The 20,256-nt window shown below is 33.9% G+C and overlaps 1 long non-coding RNA gene across 1 annotated transcript; it reads left to right on the forward strand.

The window, feature by feature from the left end:
* The first annotated feature begins 1,698 nt into the window (after positions 1-1,698).
* LOC148223577 (uncharacterized) lies at positions 1,699-19,659 on the forward strand. Its single transcript, XR_015804170.1, has 3 exons — positions 1,699-1,795; positions 6,452-6,556; positions 18,215-19,659. It is a non-coding gene; the product is annotated as an uncharacterized LOC148223577 (long non-coding RNA).
* The last annotated feature ends 597 nt before the right edge of the window (positions 19,660-20,256 follow it).

The following is a 20,256-nucleotide window of genomic DNA, read 5'->3' on the forward strand; positions in this document are numbered from 1 at the left end:
AAACCCAAGTTAAATAGTCATTTTTTTCCTAAATAACAATTTAAATGGCAGTAAGTTGATGTCTTGCTTTAATATATCATACTATTGAGGACTATATGAGAGAAAGAATGGTTGAAGAAGACTTGAATGATCTTTGAACATAGAAAAGGTATTTAAGAGCCAAATCAACCAGTGTCCTCTATGATGAAAAAATTTGAAGGTATCCTGATTTCAGCCAAAGCTATTTTTATGTTCACAACATCTATCTTTAGTATATCCAATACTGGAATACTGGATAACTTATGATAACTGTGTTGTAAGCTGTATCTGTTCCTTTTCACCATTGCCTCTGATGAGGCAAAGAAACATATTTTCCTGAGAAATATTTTTATGTTGATTCCCACCCTCTATGAGAGCTTCACACTACTATTTGCAAAGTCATTTAAATATTGTCTTTTCAATCATTCTGCAAAGCTAAAAATTTATGTTCTACGCTGTGTTGCCTATAACTTCTCTTTTACTGCCAATGTGAGTATAGCATGAATTTTAATATTATTCTGTTGCAAGGTTTTTCATCTCTTATCCTAGGCCCAATCCACTCATCTACTTGATTTCTAGAGAGTTTCTCAAACTCTGATCTTCTAAGATATTTCAAGATCCTCAAAACAACTTGAGGATGCAAATGATAATGCTAATAAATAACTTCATTATGAGCTATTGGGGCTGAACTTTTCTTCAAATAAAAGCACTCATTAAAGTAAAAAATGTAATGACTTCCATTCCTTAACTTAGATTAATATGAGAACTGTGTTTTTTCTCAACTAAAGAACGTTCCAGGGTATCTGTCTTTAAAGGAAATTTACTTTTCTATGGGAATATTTTCATTCTCTGCCATCAGATCTTTGATATTTACATTAACCTTTTGTTATAGAACTATTTCATATATCTATTTATAAAATATAATTTAGCTCAAATTTTGGGTGGTTTTTTTTCTTTCTCCTTCACCCTTTCAGTGGCAGGTGACTGTAAATTGTCCAAGTGTACATCTTGAGATGTACAAGACTAATAAATCACTTGACAATTTCAAATAAATTTGATGGAAAGATGGAAGTATCAGAGATTATTTTGTTTCTACAGCCTTTTGGAAAATCAGCACCGAGTAAAAGTAAATGAAAGGTTGAATTCAGTCTTCAGGAATTCTGCTTGGCGGTGTTTGGAGAGGTAATCAGCAGCTGAGTTTGGACAGTGCACACATAACTCCAAATATCTGCAGCATACAGTGTTTGCTATCTGTAGTCAAGTCCTTGGGGGAATTGTAGCATTCACTGGGATTAGAGATTATAACTACTCTGACACTGAGCTTTTCAAAACAGTCTGAATGTTTTCAAGAAACTCTGTATACTTTTCTTCCCCAAGCTTGCAAACTCGCTCAAAATCATAATGCTTGCAATCAAGAATGAATAAAAAATGCTTCCACTAAGTCACCCAGCTATCAATCTGCTAGTAAAACCTATGAGCTCCAATCACAACAGGAAAGGCTGTTGAAGCTATTAAGGCAAAGCTAGGAAGAAAAGCATTTCTTCATAGCATATGGTATGAGAAAACTGAGGGAATGACTAAGAAGACAAATGAGGAATCCTATGTGTCAAAGAATATTATGATAAGATACATTTTTTTTTGTGTGTATGTATATATACACAATCTAATTTATTATTTTGTAGCTCAGAAAAGCTGTCTTGATCCTACACAGAGCGAAAATATTTGTTTAACACCACAGAAATTGAGAATATCAGAAACAAGAAGCTGATTTTTCAGGGTAAGAAATTAATGTATAATATATAATATATATAATGTATACTGCCATTCTAGATATAGTGATGGATTGATTCAATTTGTTGAACTAGAAATACATGAGTCATCACACACAATGCAAAAGGTTTTTGAAAATCCTCTAGGAGTTTGTGAACTACTACAGACTGCACTTCATGGAAATGACTGATGAATCTGTTAGTAAAAAATGAGTTATTGTTTTTTAGATCCTATGAGGAGACAACACTAGGATTCTAAAAACCATATTTTCAAAGTTTAGGTCCTGTTTTTCTGTTTGTTATTAGCTTAACTTGATAGGAAAAATAAAAAAAGAAGAAAAGCAGAGTGAAGTTGTCCACAGTTGTCCACTCATTTGTGAGTGGTAGAATAAATAGGTTTATTCAGTTCTTTCTTCTATTTTCTTATTAAAGTAAAATATAAGCAAGACTCTTCATTAGAAACAAATATTCCTAAAATTTTAAATTAAGTAAAGTTTACATTTGACAAAATCCTAGAATTACAATGAAGTTGATGAAATTATATTGAGTTTGAATGAATGACCTGGGTATTCACTTCTCTTTCTTTCCTTATTCTAATATTGTCTTGAAATCACTTTTAAATCAGTCATATTTTGCCTACATTATATGTATACTTTTTATGTACAGCTTTTTTCAGCTTCAACTGAAGCTTCCCTAAAATATTAAATCATAAGTTTTTCCTTTTAGATGAATATTTTAACAATACATTTTTGCCAGTGCATTAGCTGCTACTGGAAATCCAAGACACTATGTCATTCCTTTCAATTCCAATTTAATTTCAAAAAAACTCAACCATTTTAGCAATTTCTTAAGTAATAACATAGCACAAACTTTTCATCACATACTTTGCAAAGTGCTTTTAAAATTTATCAGTAAAAATCTCCCTGAATAAAACACAAAGAAAATAACACACCAATAACAATAATGGATCCTGTCAGTTAGTTTTACATAAACAATGAACCCCAGAAGAGAAATATAGTATTATGGAGCACATACATTTTGCAGAAAGCACACACTGTGTGATGTTACCTGACAGTGTAAAGAGATTTACAATGAAAAACATGACTAGAAATGTGTAAGCTAATCCACTGAGAGAATACTGAATACAAAAACGACATAAAAATGCTATTAAGATATAAAGAAGTCTGCCACTCTAGCTTAGTATGAGCTAGCTGGAACTAAATATTGCTTCTGTTTTCCAAATATGTTGCTAAATATCAGCTGTGTTGGGGACTAACTTAAAAATTCTCATCCTGGGTGTGTCAATGGTTTCCTCATTTAGATTTGGACTATATGTAAAACCAAACACGTCAAGGTTAGGCAAAAGTGAAACTTGAAGTTCATAGTCCATGATTTGGTCTTATCACACACAGATTCCAAAATATATTCAGGATTTAAACGAACATTTGCCTTACTGTGATAGAGGGTAGAACCTACCCACACTGCCTCTTAATTTTAATTATTCTAAACTGTAGAAGGTGTAGAACAACAGACATATTTGTATGCAAATTCCTGTAATGTAAGTTATTCCTTCTGTAGGCAATATTTTAACACTATCTAGCATATGGTCAATGATATTTGTTTCCCAACTAAATTATTAACTAATACTAATATTTTTAAACAAACATTTGATTATTATTCCTATAGATTCATAGATTTCTACTCTTTGTAGTATTTCACTGTAATTATTACCGGTTTCCATTAAAACAAATCATATGATTTTAATCTCTAGCAGTACCTATTAAAGTTATGTTGATTTTCCTATGCTGTACTTTTTCCTCAGATTATTTATTCCCTTTTGAAATTTCTATAATATTGTATAGACAGTAAAAATCACGTCAGCACAAAACCTGAATGTTCCAAGTCCTTCAATAATGCAAGTGTTGCTATTTTCACCTTGTATGTGAATCACAGATTTTTTCAGGACCTCTACAGAGAGTCATTACACTTGCAGCACTTGTTGCGCATTGTGAATTTCATGAACGTTCTAGAGTGGTTTTGGTGACTTTAAATGGTTTGTTTTGAATTAAAGCTAAGTTATTTTCATATTTTATAGATATTCGTGGACTGTCTCTGTAATATCCTGGAGATTTGTTATTCAGGTTTATGTGACTTTGAATTGAATCTTTTGGTTTAAGCAATCGATTTTGTCTTCCAGCTTAAAGAAACAGACCTGATAAGCATGCACATCCGTCTTCTTGGAAGACTTTATTACTTTATATTACTTAGTAATTCCGTTGCATCTCTGGGAATCTGCAGAGACAACTAGAAATGCCCCAAATTAGTTCCAGTCCTTTTCCCTTCCTTCCCTGGATTAAATGAGTCAGCAAAAAAACTTTCAAAAGGATTGTTGGTTTGCAGGTTTTTTTTGACCATTATTCGACATCTTTTCAGATACACTGAAGAAAGAATGGAAACAACATGGCATGAGTTACCCACATGGCAGACCTCTTTTGAATGAGTCACAGAAATGTCAGCTGTGATTGCCCACTGCTGGTGAATGCCCAAAGAGGGCCTGATCATAGCAAGAATTTATAGAAATTAGATCCTGTTAAAAAGAGAAGAACATTTTAGCTCACTGTCACAGTTCTAATTCTTGAAAGTGTATGGCACTGAATTTAGGCAGTACACTTTCCTAAATACTTTTCACTCTTTCATGGACACAGCAGCTCCCATGAAGTGTGAAATTCCCTCACACTGTAGATAGAAAAATGCAATAATGACTTGATTTTATACATTTATTTTTCAATTACTGTTTGCATACCTGTAACATAGAAAGGTCATCAAATATAGATGATGGTCTATTTGGTGAGGCATTTCCATATATTGGTACTGGTACTTTGACATTTTAAGTATGTACTTTATTTTTAAAGAATACACACACAGTCTTGGAGACATAATACAAGATGAATCCTGTTTCTAAAAGGTACCTTAAAAACTGAAAGTAAAAACATTTTTGAAGAGTAGCTGAAAACCTATTTTTCTTGTAAGGTGTGACTACCTCTAGAATGAACTTTCATCATATGTTATAAGCTGATTGGCATTACACAGGAATTATTTGATCAAAATGCTTTGACATTTTTTCTTAATGTCATTGTGGTGGCATGCCTTTGATCTACTGTATCCAAAATCTAAAATTGTCTATAGAAGAGATTACTCTGCACACAACTATCACAATCTATACATAATCTAGCCTATTTTATGCTGATTGCCTGTATTACCATAAAAAGAATAAATAGTTTAATATTCTGCAGCACTGCCATTATACAAATGAAGCCTCCAGCCAATTCTAGCCTGGCTATTAGGGCCGGTGGCTTCACTGAACTCGGCGATTTTATGCAGAAAGAAAACCTGACCTGATCGTTTGGGAACTAAAAAGCTTTAATAACAGGAAACAACAAACAGCAAGGCAAACAGTTTGTACTGAATGACCTGGGAAAGATGGTACAGGGTGGCTAATTCCATGAATGAGGACAATGGCAAAAAGCAAGTGTTAGGGCATGACAGGGGTATTTATAAACTTGCAGGACGGGAGTAATTAAGGCGGAGTTTAGGGAGGGGATCCAATAGGGAAGAGTGATTAGGAATATTAAAATTATTGCAGCAAAAAGGTATCAATGACAGCAAGGGAAGCAGAGAACTTTCTGGCAATGATCAACATATGAAACTGGAGGATTCTGGGGGTGATTTTTTACTCACCCCTACTGAGGTTTTTCCCATGGCCTTAAGCCATGATCAGCCACATTTTTATTGGAGCTAACCTCAACATACAGATATTTTTACTTAACTCTCTAATAAATATCACAAACCCAAAATAACCAAACTAAGGTAAAAAAGAACAAAATATGGTATTTAACTGGAACTTAGAGAAGAAAGAAAGTACTACAGCTTTGCAGCTGTAATGAGAAAAAACAGATGATGAAGTCTTGTGGCAGCTGTGCACTTCAGATAATATACTACAGAGATGGATGAATTAGTTCAGAATCATCGGTCTAGGGAGAAAAATATGCGCTCACCCCAGGGACATTTATGTCATAAACTTTCATAAAACAGGAAAGAGTCTAGACAGGTAGTTATATGAAGGGTCTCCATTCAGAAAATTTACATGAAAGTCATTACTAGAAAACAAAGGCATCTGATACTTTTCATGTAGATCTGGCTCATATCACGTTATTAACAATAATAATGTTCTATATGCTGTGCATACAAAGTGTCATCCTTCTGCCATGCTTAGAATTTTGAGGCTGTGCCATAATCACCCAGGAAATTCACATCATCTGGTATTGTATGAAATGCAAAACTCTCTATGAGTAGCTAATATTTTTCTGTATTTGCATTTGCAAAACTATAAAGATGATAACACATGGTTTCAGTTCTTAAGACTCTAGGAAAACAAAAAAAAAATAGATTAAATCTCCCACGTGGTAAAACTAAGTAAAACCAGGGAATACTGAGGCTGCCACCTTAATTCTCTGGAAACATCCTACTTGCAAAAGTTGCACCAGATTTATTCCTCAGGAGAAGTCCTTGAAATTATTGTGTATTTGATCTGTTGATTGGTCATTCAAAGAATAAACCCACCCTATAGGCAAATGAAGTTGATCTACTATGACATTTCTTCCAAGGGGATCTCAAAGCGTGACTCCAGTGGATAAAACTGAAGGTAACCTGTCATGGATTGACTGCATGGATTAACTGCAGCTGCCATGGATTAACTGCAGCTGAAGCTGGTGAGTATTTATTTGGATGAGATAGATGTTTGGTGAAACTGCTGACTCATGAAAGCACACATTTTCACAAGGTTAGGTCTGGGTTTCTAGTGTTTGTTGGGGTGCTTCTCTCAGTCTTAGGAGGGAGTGTCCAATTTGATGGCAGACTGCAAGGAAGGGGGTAGACTATATCAATGGGCCTTGATTTTGGATACTACTTTTAGTGCTACGCTTGTGCTTTTTCTGTTTCTGGTGGAGGTTTGGATTTGTTCCTACTTCACGTGCTAGCTGAGGAGACTTGAGGTATAGCTTATTTTGGGGCAGGTTTCAAACCTCTTCTTTTGCTAAATGCAAATTTATTTATGCATTAAAATATTAAATAATTTAATGAGAATTATGCCTCTATTATATCTTATTTTAGTCACTTTCATAAGAAAGTATTTCACTTCCATTTTATTAGTCATACTCTTGTGCCATCCTATGTCTCCCACTGCCCCCTAAATACGCTCTCCCCAAAAGCCCTAAAACCTTGTTACAAACGGTTTTACAGATCAGCTAAGCTCAATAGTGACTGGAATGTTTTCACATTATGAAAAAAGCATTCCTGAAAATGTTCTACCTTTGACACCAGGCTTCAATGGAAAGAAAGGAAATCCTGAAAATCTTTCTCAGAAGCCTTTTTGTTCTCAGCTGAGCTATAACAAACCTTTTGCAAGTTCATCTTGCATCAGAGCTTTTTAATGTTTTCATTTGATATTGTAGGTAACATTACCAAAATAAAATTGTTCTCCCAATAGGTAATAGAAATGCTTAATCCTAGATTCTTCTGTCTCATGTCTGATTCAATTGATTTCATGTCGTATATTTAGCTTTTTATTCTATCCAGAATATATATAGTTTTATATGGTATTTAAATTTTTTTAAATAATAGATATCCTATTTTTGCAATAGAATCAGAAAATAGATGTCAAAACCTCTGAAATTCTCAGTTGAGCACAGTTAAGTGGCTAGATTAAGAAATAAATTCAAGATAACAGTTTGGAAACAATAAGACCATAAACACCATGCCAGCTCAAGGAAGAAAGCCTCTGCTACCTGGAAGGTTGAAATTTTATTTAAAATATAACAAATAATTTAAATGTTGGAGTTAGAAACACTCTGGGGAAAATTTTAGCACTTCTGTAAATAGGGGTATTTAACTTGCCCATTATTTTTATCAACATTGATGATAGAAATGAGACCTAAATTTGATACTCTCCATTTAATGTATCTCCCCCACTAAAATTATAAATAAATAAATTCTGACTTGGCCATTTGGCAGTTGAGAACTGAAAGGTTAATGGCAGCATGAGGTAATTTACTGTGACCTAATCTGTATTACGTCTGTATCTGTTACTTTTTCCAGTCATCAATATCTGGTGGTTTGCATAACTGTCAAAAAGCCCCGTAGCTCTAAACATTTTACAGGCTTTACCAGAAATGTATGATTCAAGTTGTCAAGGTAATTTGGAGTTCAAGATGTAGAGTTTATTGAGAAAAATTTCTTTCCCTACTGACTTAACAAAAAAACCCCAATACATTAATTATGTTTGAAATTTTACATTCAAATGATTAAGAACCTTCTGATAGGCCATAGTCAGAAAATACACGTTCAATAGCATGTTTTCAGAAGCCTATTTGTTTGGTAAAGACTTTAGCTTAGTGTCCTACTGCTTCCACCAATGAACTTAGGTTCTCAGTGTCTGAAGGTATTAGATAATTTTTGTGATGATTTGTTGTGATTCGGTGGTGTATAGATTTTTGTGATGCAGTGTTGTCTACTTGTCAAGTTTAGCTTACCAAAACTATAATGAAAGTTTAGATGACTTTGGGACATCTGTCCTTGTTGAAAAGCAACTGCAATGTACTAGCCAAATGTCTGAAAGTCTAGATCATAGCTCCATGGAAATTATATTTTTATTGGTTAGTAGTCCTTTTCAATCCATCGATGCAAGTTGGCTATGCTATTCTACTGAGGCACCTTATAATTTAGTACAGTAGTAATGGATTAATTTTTGAATACCTCAAAAATGAATACCCTAAATCCAGTTAGACGAATTTAAAACAAAAACAAACCAAAAAACACACAACACCCCTTCAGCAAACAAACAAAAAGAAAAAATAAAAACAAACCCACAAAGATAACTAAAAAAAGCATTTCCATTTACCTTTCCTTTTTTTTTTAAGAATCAACATTTTCCTCAGAACTTGTCAACTTTGTTGAAAAATTCTAATTAAATTTGATATTTACTTAGAATAAGGTACACTGATCATTAGGTATTGATAAAGTTGGAAATACCAAAAATAACATATTAAACTATAAGTTTATCGGGGGAGCTAGGATATCTTTGTTATGATAATATTTATAGAACCTGACATAGTGAAGCAGGATGAAGGTAAGTAAAAATGCCACAGACCCTCCCCAACAGAAGTTAACTAGGTAATTTGCTATGGAAAAAACTACTGGTTCTGGGTGCTTTGGTTAAGTTCACTGATGATCATCTGGTGCTGATCTTGGCCTGAATGATGGAGGGAAAACAGGCACAGCAAAGACAGGACTTTCTTGTTGACAAGGTGTTAGCAAAGCAAATGATTACAGAACAAAAGCTGGCTTAATTTACTATGACAAGATAAGATTTTAAGGAAGAGAGACAGTTAACTTTATTTTAAAAGCACAGTAAATTACCTTGCTCTATTTTCAAAATAAATGGTACTTTGGCATTAAGCAGGGTTACTGATCACAGCTCATGAGCATTCATATAAAGAAGAATGTATGTCCAGACTTAATAAAGTCTGAGATTAAATAAAATTCTGGCAGGTGGAATTTGGTAATGACAAACCTAGTGAAAGCATGAGATGAACACAAAGTCCTATTGCCAGAATATCAAAGAGATAAGACATGTCCTGAAAGAGTATCCATAAATGTACAATAATTCTGAAATGTAAAATACATGCTAAGTGTATTATATATATTTTTTTTAATGCACTGGCTTTAAATGTGTAACTGTATAACTGTGTACACTTGTTAGATTTAAAATACTATTACTTGACAGGTTAAAAATAATTGAAATCCAAACTCCATTATCTGTATCAGCTAACCTTGTATTTAACTCAGAGATTTGGAAATGCAAAATTGGCAAATATTTAATTACCTGAAATATATGAAGATTGGGTATTGATATAACTGAGTGAGAATGAATTGAACATTTAATGAATAAATAGGTTTGTACCAATTTCTAGCAGAGATCTTAGTAAATGAATGTTTGTTAAGATATTAAAACAGCTAGTGTATGTGGCTTCCTAAGGAAAAAAAAATGCATTATCTATAAATTGTAGATAACAAGGGTTTTGTTGTTAGTTTGGGTTTGTTTTCTGGGTTTTTTTGGCAGGGAGAGGTTGGGTTTATGGATGGTTCTTTTATTTCTTGCAGCTCTTGGAATCAGCCTTCTATTAAAGTTAAAATTCAGATGCACTGTAAATTGAAATTTAATTCCACATCATGTAATTTTCATGTAAAAAAGGTTGATTGCTCAAATTGCTCAGTAAGCAGAGGGAAGTGAAACATCTGTTATTTATTTAAATTAATACGCATTTACCAGATAACACTGCCAGTATGTTTGACACCATTCACTATACAACAGATCTGAGAGTCAGACTGGAGCAATGTAATTCAACAAGAAAAATTTTCAATCTGTTTGCAAAAATGAATTTAAAGAATGATACTTCAGCCGAGTGAAAAATTTACATGAAGAATGTTTATTTGGTATCTCTTTATTCATTCATTCTGAGAGTACTGAAATTTAGCTTAGAGGACATATGAACAAAATTGAAGAGCCTTCCTAAATGGGTTTGAATTTAAAAATCAAAATTCTACTGCAGTCTAATCCTACTTGATAATGGAGGTGTTCTTGTTTTCTGCCCACTTGTAATGATTTTGAACTGATTTACTTAATTTTAAGGGTATCCTCAGTCTTATTTCTTCTTAAGAATGTTTTAAAAATCAAAAAACCTAATAAATGTCAGAATGAATTGTAATTGTTCTTTCCTTGATGTGATGTGTAAAAAAAAAAGTATTCTTTTCAAGATCATACTCAAAATAAGGAAGTGATGAAATTATCTTGGAATTGTTAAAGTAGTACTAAGAGAAGAAGATAAAAAAACTCATTCCAGTTATACATTCCAGCTATACTTCCTTTCTGACTCTTAATTCAAGTAGTGTATAACAATTCAGTCAAAACCTAATAAACCTAAAACTTTCCAGAGATTAAAGTATTAAAAAAAGTAAATACAAACAGCTACTACAGCCCACTCTGTCTTCAAGTACCTTATGATTTTACTGGAGTGTTTATAAAAACAGCATGACACCTACATCATATATGGCCATAAACAATTTGTGCTTGGGTCAGGCACCATGTCTCCAGAAGAGCTCCCTCTCTATTAATATTAAAAGAAGAAGAGACAGCTGTGACTGTTCAGTCTAAACTACTATGGAAAACAGAAACAGCACTATATAGAAAGAGACAGTTGAGAGCAAGTTTGCTGTAAATTATGTATATGATTAATTCAGTCCTTTATTCTCCTTGTGGCTTCTCTATAAATAGATTGTGATTTCCTCCCATTCATTTTTCATTAGATTTCACTCTGTAAATATCATCAAAAAGTCTTTTTTAATGTATTTACACAGATTATTGAAAATGCAATCAGTGTTTCTTCTATTTTTTCCCCATGACTCAAGAGGATTTTATTCCTTTCATTCTTGTTGTCTTCATTTAAGGAATAACAACTGGTGATACAGCTCTCCAAAAAAGTCTCTCAATCTACACTTCCCTAAAAGGAAAGTTGAGTGGAAATACATTTCTTTTTTTAGTGAACTTAAGCTTATTTTCTGTGGGCTTGTTTTCCTCAGTTACTCAGGGAAGAAATCCACCAATCATCCAGAGGCCTATCTATCATATAGGATAGAATGCAAGTTGCTGTTATTTTCCCCTTACTGTCTGTATTTGGTGGTCCTGCATCGTTGGCCTTCATATTTATCCAGTTTCCCATTTCTTCCCTAGGGAAAAGACAAATCAGAGGCCTTGAAACACTTGGTTCCAAGTGTTTAAAGGAGCTGGCTAAGAATACATAAGACACGTTGTTCTCACTTTTCTGTAGACCTGGGTGACTCCAAATTCTGCTGGACAAATATATGGCTTGTTAAGAAAAAGGAAGGCTTGAGCTGATATAAATAAGTCCTGGCCAATAAACAAAACAAGGTGATAAAATTTACAAAGTTTAAAAGAAAAGAAAAGCTACAGTAAAACACCAAGATGAAAAAAGTTGATTAAGTTGATTAAGGATGGCTTGCTGACAGTCTCAGGCACACTTGATGAAGTGTTTTCATTTAACAGTACATCTTATAGTTATCTCCCTGGAAAATTGTTCCAGACTATTATTATAATTTTCATAACTACTTAGAGTGAATATAGCACTAGTCAAAAAGGTTAAAATCATTAAAATGTGCAGAACAGTATCAAGCATATATACACAATGGTGCAGGTGAAACATGAGCAAGGTAAGTAGGGATAGAGAGATAGAAACAAGACCTGAAAACATAATGACTTTAGTCCAACCTCCTAAAAGTATTTGAATTTTATAAAAACTTTTTTGTATAATGTATTGAGTTTGTACTCCAGGTTTTTTTAGGGGAGGAGGATGGGGTGCTACGGGGTGGCTTTGATGAGAAGCTGGTAGAAGCTTCTCCCATATCTGGCACAGCCAATGACAATGATGGCTTTGGGATGGACCCATGACTGGCCAAGGCCAAGCCCATCAGCAATGGTAGTATTGTCTCTCTGATACTTAAGGAGGAAAAAAAACAAACAATTGTGGCCAGAGAAGTGAGGAGTGTGAATATACGAGAGGAGCAGCTCTTCAGACACAAAGGCCAGTTTCTGAGGAGGAGGAGCAAGTACTTCTTATCCTCTGCTCTGTGGTGAACAGTGACAGGACCCAAAGGATTGGCCAGAAATTGTGTCAAGGGAGGTTTAGGTTGGATATTAGGGAAGGGTTCTTCCCCTGGAGGTGAAGGGTATCCAGAGAAGTGGTCACAGCACCAAGTCTGCCAGAGTTCAACAAACATTTGAAAAACATTCTCAGGTCCATGGTGAGATTCTTGGGATTGTCTTGTACAGGGCCAGGAGCTAGGCTTTGTTATCCTTGTGGGTACTTTCCAACTCAGGATAGCCTATGATTTTATGATTCTAACTAATTTCTCCAAGTCTGTTCTGCCTGTAACAGAATTAGGTGAGTGACCTCTCCCTCTCATTATCTCAGCTCATGCACTGTTCCTAATATTTTATCTCCTCTGCCTAGCTGAGGAAGGGAGTTATAGAACACCTTTGGTGGGTATCTGGCCTCCAAAAAAAACCCACAAAAAACAAAAACCAAAAAACACCAAAATAACAACAACAACAACAACCCCAACCAACCAACCAACCAACCAAAAAACAACAAAAAACCAAACCAACAAACAAAAAAAAACCCCAAAACAAAAGAAACCCCCACAAACTTGCAGGTCAGGTCAGGCCAGAAGACTCAAGACTAGAGCCTGGAAACTTAAGATTTGAAGTTTTTAAAGGATCAGTTGTTGATCTTGGGCTCCTAAGGTAATACTATGGGGAAAAAATGAATGATATTGTGACAGTTATTTATATAAACTATAACTAATAGCTATATAAACATAGCTGATATAGCTGATATAGGAATATAGCTAATAAAGGCAGAAAGTGCAAGGAAATTAAGTTTAAAAAATGGTTGATTTGAGATCTCTTTGAAAAAGAAGATTGGTATTTTATAAGCAAGTTTTTCTCTGGTCCTCAAATAATAGGTTCAACATAAAGGGTTGAACTCATCCTGTTGGCTAAGGAAAGATCAAGATTTGACACTGTGAGCCTTTCCAATTTTTGGAGAAAGATCAAAATCAAGAGGTAGAAAATAAAGATAAGTTATAATAGTGCAAAAAAATCTGATCAGAACAGATATCATGCAATATTGGATGCAAAACAGGAATTAAGAGAAAGATTTCCCATCACTTCAATGGCTTCTGAAATCTTTACTTAGAGACATAAATGTATAACTACATATCTCTAGTATACCCAAGTTGAATATTCGTTTAGTTGAGCCTAAAGGGTTTTAAATCCAAATTGAAAACTCTTGTTCTGTATCAACAAGAACTTTGGTTTGCATTATTCAGAGAGATGTAAGGGGAAAGCAGTGTTCACTGGGTAACAAGGATGAATATAATTAGATGCAATAGTTACTCTGAAGTTCAATGATGCTAATAAAATAATGAACAATGTCAACGTCATGTGCCATGCTTTAAATAATTGATTGTTTAATAGCATTTTGATGGGAATGCAGTTCCCAAAGAGGATCCTTGATTGCATTTTAGTGTTGATAAGTAATAACAAGGGACATATCTCCATAGACTTATGTATTCATTTCAACTCAGATATGTATTAAATACTTGGCTAAAGAAAAATGAAAAAGACATTTTGAAAATCCAGTTTTATATGTTACCTTATTGCATCATTTCTGCTTTCAAATTTATTGGCATGTACTAAATGAAAGACTAGATAATTTTAATGAATATGTGTACTTAAGATCGTTAACTATACTTTCTCTTTTTCTCTTTCAGTGTTGTGTTTTCAAGAAAAAAATAGGTGTAAAGAAAAAAGAAAACAAAGAATAGGCTGCAAAATTTTTAGCTGTAGTAGAGATTTTTTTTTCTAATTTCTTAAGTAGTACTGAATTTTATTTGCTGATTTAAAGATATGACACTCAATTTAAGACACTTTCATGAGAAATTAATATTTCAATTATTTCAATGTATGATAGTCATCAGACTGTACAAAAAGCTTTCATTTAGCACCTCTTTTTTCCTCTAATTTTTCTTCTTCTCTCGTGCCATAATTCATCTAACATATTAGCTTTCTATATCAGCGAAACACTCCTGAAAATTCTCTTACCAGATTTTTCATACCTCCATAATTCAACGTTGCTTTTCACAAAAAAGTGGGAGGTTATGAACCTGCATTTGTTAAATTGTGTAACGGGCCTCTAGAATATCATGAAAACGAAACTCTACAGAAGGGGTCTATTTTCTGAGAGGAAATAAAATTTTAAAATATAATGCAGTCAGTTAAAGGAAAAAGGAAACAAAAACAAGACCAAAAAGGCCTATATTTTCTGGGGTTTTTTTTCCTGCATCAAGTAATATTAATTAAACAAGTTTGAAACTCAGTGATAAAGTTACTAAACTGTTATTATTTTGTATAATTTTAAATTATTACATTCTCTATGCTGGTTTTAAGATGTATTCCCTTCATCATTTGAGGCAAATCCTACATATACAAATGTAAAGGAGACATTCAGACAGAAGCCTGGAATATAAATGTTCTCAGAAGTATACTCTGGATAATTTTGCAGTGTCATTTTCTTAATCTGCATTTTTACTCTTAGTTCATTGTATTTATTTCTTGGTGGTAACATTATACCATAGTGCCCAGAGTTCTGTATTTTAAATCAGTCATAAGTTTCAAAATATAGTACAAGCCAAACAGAACTTGAAAATTACCCTAGGGTACCTGTGGAAGGAAAGCGGAGGAGGAAAAATTTTCATGTGTCACTCCTTGTAGTGGTCCTTGAGGAAACTGCCTCTTAAGTCTGTAGTGAAAGGAAATAGCCATTACCAATAGCACTGGATGTTTGGATAGGATCACTCTGGGGGAAATCTGCAGGCCTTAAGTAGCCATAAAAGATTGCTGTTCTCATTAGAAATAGACGTGAAACTACACAAATGATTCATTGCTACCAGGATACCACAGGTAAGGTTTGCCAGTAAAATTCTTAGAAATAACAGAAACTTCTGCACAGATTCTGGACTCCAGACTGAAACAGAATTTTTCTGCATCCCATTTAAAATGTTAAAGTTGTACTTGTCTATTTTTCCCCCTTCCCATAAATTTTTTTTCATTAATTTCTTGAGAATTTTGGCATACAGTGAATTTGAAGATTCAGTGGTTTTTTTGTCAAGGTTTTTCCTTGTCTTCCAAGAACTGTAGAAGGGTAAAAAGTATAAATGGAAGTAAATAGAAATAAAATGGAAATAAAAGGAAATAGAAATACAATGGAAGCTATTTGAACTGAAAACTGTAGATATTGAAAGCAATAGCTATGAAGTCATTAAGATCTATAGAAACCAAGACAGAACTAAGTTTCACATAATTTATTTTGAAAAATCATTATTTATCTAGAAAATAAGTCATATATTCAAACAACATTGGCAAGCCTTTCACAATGGATGGTGAGTTTTCCTTGTTTTCCTTTACCTTTTTTTTTGTATGGAAGCTGAATTGCAGTATATTTGAAGATGTAAGATCAAATCAAAATATGCCTGAGGGGAAAAGGGTTATCTTTCCAATGGCCATTCCTAAGGCTTCAGAATATCCTAATTCAAAACCATTTACAATACAACCAAATGTCCATAATAAATGACCACTCTTTTTCAAAGTGATTTATAAAACCATTACATGTATAAATTTAGGAGAAGAATCCTACACACCAAAAACCCAACACACAGCTAAACCAAATAGTACTTTAAAATTTCGTGATGGTACTTTCAGTACCCCTATTTCAACGAATTGTTTCCAAGAAGAGAGAAAAATAATGCATTTTTTCTATGTTCTAGATGCCTGATGTGCTTCTGAACTATAAATTTGTATTCACTTCTCAGTTACCAATTATTTGATTATTCATTCCTTACAATGAATAAAATCAAGACTACATCAGCCCATGATGCATTCAGCTAGAGAATACAATTTTTCAAAAAGATGTGTGAAGCTAGGTTTCAAAATATTTTTTTAGACAGTGACATATGGGTTTTAATACTTACAAGTACCAAGAATTCAGCAACCGCCTGCAAGAATTTATGGGAGCTGTTAAATTCTGAGTATTTTGGAAAATCTGGCTTACAAATTGCATGTCTAAATTTAGTTCTGGAGCTTGTTTTAAGTCTTAAGTGATTAAGGAAAGGTGACACCTGATATGTTACATTGCATAGATACATATTTCACCCTTAATTTCCCCAAACTAATTTTTTTCAGATTTCTGATTCTCTTTCCTGATGTTGTTGTGAAGAGAAGATTTACTGCTACCCTTGGAGCTTGAAATACTTGAAAGGAAAGCAAAAAATAGGTTAAGCTTCCAAACTAGAGAATGTCCATTCATCTAGAAAGGAATTTCAGATGCCAGATTAGCAGTCATATTCCATTTTACCATCATGCTTTATATGATTGGCTTAATCTTGTATGAACTAACAACTTCCAGAAGATATTAATTACTTTTTGCCTTCTTGATATCAATAGAAGTTGGCATAAGTAAGACGGTTTATCAAATATATCCTAAATATGAAAGCTGCACCTAGATATTTCAACAGAAGGCTGGTGATTTACTTCAATTTTAAGATTTTGGCTGGATTGTTTTCCTGAAAAATCAAAGGGTTGCCTACATCATATACACAATTCATGCTGGAGTGCCTCCTAATATACATCAGGGCACTGGACCACTGCCCATAATGATTTATTAATTGTTATTCAGTTTGATTTTGTGATAACAAACTAACACTGGAGTGCCTTGTTCTAAAGAAAATATTGAGGGAAAATGGCAAGAAATTACACTGAGCAGTGCTCTGGCAAATGAGAAAGAGACAAGGAAAGAGCTTCATCCACTGATTTTTGAGATACAGAAGCCTGTAATGCAAATTTCAAAGCTGCTAAACCTAAACTGGATGGAAAGTAGTTTCATTCTTAGCAAGACGTTGCCCTCTACCTGTAGGATTGATAGCACTAGCAGCTTAATACCACAATTTGTTTAAGAGTTAACTTACTAGTGACTAACAGAATGAAAGCAGGAGTTCTAGAGAGAGCTAACACTGCCTGAAGAGCCATCACAACTGAGTCCGCTAGGACTGACTGGTTGCACTGTTCTCCTCCAAATGTTTTCAAACTTAAGTCTTTTAGAACAGTTATATTAGTCTTGTGTAATGGGAAAACCTTAAGGAGATCAGAGAGGAAGGAATTTCTTAAATAGAATGGGAATTCTTTTTGCACCTATTGCAGACTGCAACCTTTCTCATCACTAGACCATCTTTGTAGATATGAAGGTAGAGAATAAGCTTTTTTTATATAATTTCAAATCTTCCTTATGTCCCTGTGTATTCAGTTGAAAATAATAACTTTATGACTGGTAGTTCTTATTAAATATGGCAAAAAATGAGTTGAAAAGGGACCCATATGACAGGGCTGTTGTACATGATTGTCAGCTGTGCTACATTTGCACAAGGATTTCTCTAATGTATGGGAGGGCTTCAGTTCAAAGTTTCAGCATTGTTTCAAAGCAAATCTCCTGACCATCTCCATTTACTGTGCTTTGGATTACACTTTTGTGTTAATTGGTTCTCCTTCCGAGGCAAATGAGAACATGTGGTCCATAAAGCACATGTAAGAATGGGGACAGGCAGTCCATCCAATCAACCAGAGGCAGCTTTATGATGGTTTTTGCTTCTAAAAAGCCCTGACCACTCATCATTTCCCTGTATAGGCATGCTACAAATGACCTGCAGTAATTGCTGTTTGTCCATCTAAAAGCAACAGGATGGGTAAGCCCTTCTGAGACTGCTTTCACTGTGCCTTCATTTACACTGATGGGGACGGTTCTCATTTCCTTCACTTCTCTTTCCATTAGCTCTCTCAGATGTGTGTGTATGAGAGTGTGCTTTGTTGTATTCCACTATAAATTAAGAAAGACTGCCACCTCCATTTTAATAATGTATTGGATTTAATGGCAAAAATAAGCAACCCAAAGTAAAAAAATTAATCTACGAGAAATGTGAGCAATTTTAGTAGTGTTCTAACCTTCTCTGGGCAGTTATAAAGTATCCATTTTTATCACTCATACTTTGTCCATTGCCATAATACGATGAGATATACTAAAAGGGGAAATGTTAGTGTTCAAAATGGTCAAAGCCATAAACATGAAATAAATTGTGTATGCCTCTGTTTTTGTATTTACATATGTGGGTGGCTTATCTAGAATTATAATATCCCTGCTATGAAAAATTGATCCCACTAAAGAATTGTAAGTTGTTGGAAATTATGGTCTTTAAGGAAACAATAGTTTGTAATTCCTGTTTTCAATATCCGTAATTTAAACATGCATACTACACCCACTTCAGTACAAAGTAGACATTTTCTGATTTTAAATAGGGAGTATAGCATCCTCAGAAGACTAGATAATAAATACAAAATGAAAAAAATCCTCATTATTTGTCTCAGTGTCTGTATTCATAAAGACTGCTAATTATTTTAGACAGAATCCTTGACATTTTTCTATATTATACAGCTCTCAACACACTGCCAGCAAAAATACCCCCCACACAACAAAGAAATAAATCAACACAACAAAATTAAATATTTATGGATAACCAATCTGAAGAAAATTTCATAAACTTAAACTATCCACTCTAAGAATTCTCTGAGAAAAATAAATCACTCTTACTGGAAAAAGACTCAAATGCTTGAGAGCATTACAAAAAATCAGAAAATTATTAAAGCTCCGGAGCTAGACATGTCTAAGAATAGAATAAGAAGACCAAGGTACAGTATTATGGTTTTTAATAAATGGAGCCGGAGGGAACTAAAGTCAGTACAAAATTCACCTGAATTCTAACTCATATTGGGACTGAGTCTATAGGCAATCTCAGTTATTGTAGCCAAAATGCTTTTCATTTTCCATGTTATATAGACTTTAATGTACTGCTAGTCCAAAAAAACCCACCAAGAAATACAAATCAGTAAGACTTCTTAGTAGTACAACTTATCAAATTCTACATGGTGAGGGGACAAACAACAAAATACAGGCCTTGGTTTGTGTTGGCTAATCAGTGCAACATAGGGAGGAAAAAAAAAAACTAGATCACCCAATCTTCAAAAACAATATGCCAAATAATTTGGTTGGTTGGTTGGGTTTTTTTGAGAAAACACTCTTCCTCTGTAATTAATTCATCCACCATGCTCTATTGTATTTTATAAGAGGACAGTGTGTAATGTGTATCTCTGATAGTTTAATAAATAACATTGATTACCATAATATTTTTCACTGAGTATTTGTCCCAAAGGCTGATTGCCATATGTTAGTGAATTGTAATAATTTGTTAATATCAAAATCCAAATCTTCTTAGCTCCAGGATGGATTCCACCCATCTTGGAATCCAAATAAAAGTTAATTATTGTCATTTAACTTTGGAAATGAAGATGCAAATATATGAAGTGTCTTGGAGCAAAACTCTAATGAAACAAAACACCAGCTAGGTTTTTAAAGAGTTTTTCATGGGAACCACTTGGAGTTGCACCAGATTTTAAGACTATGGGAAATCCTTCCTCTGCACAGACAAAGAGTAAGTCCTACAGTAGGTAAATGTCAGTCCTTGTAGTAATAGGCAGAACATACACAAAAGTGACTTAGTTCAGCAAGCCAAATATCCGAGAGAAGAGAGAAAAACCAGGAATCTTAACCCAGAAATCCCCCACCTTCTCCTTAGTAGGACTGAAAAAAGATTACTGGTGGAAAGAATCGCAATAAAA

The sequence above is a fragment of the Sturnus vulgaris genome, chromosome 5 (genome assembly GCF_052056855.1).
Source record: "Sturnus vulgaris isolate bStuVul1 chromosome 5, bStuVul1.hap1, whole genome shotgun sequence".
NCBI classification, from domain to species: Eukaryota; Metazoa; Chordata; class Aves; order Passeriformes; family Sturnidae; genus Sturnus; species Sturnus vulgaris.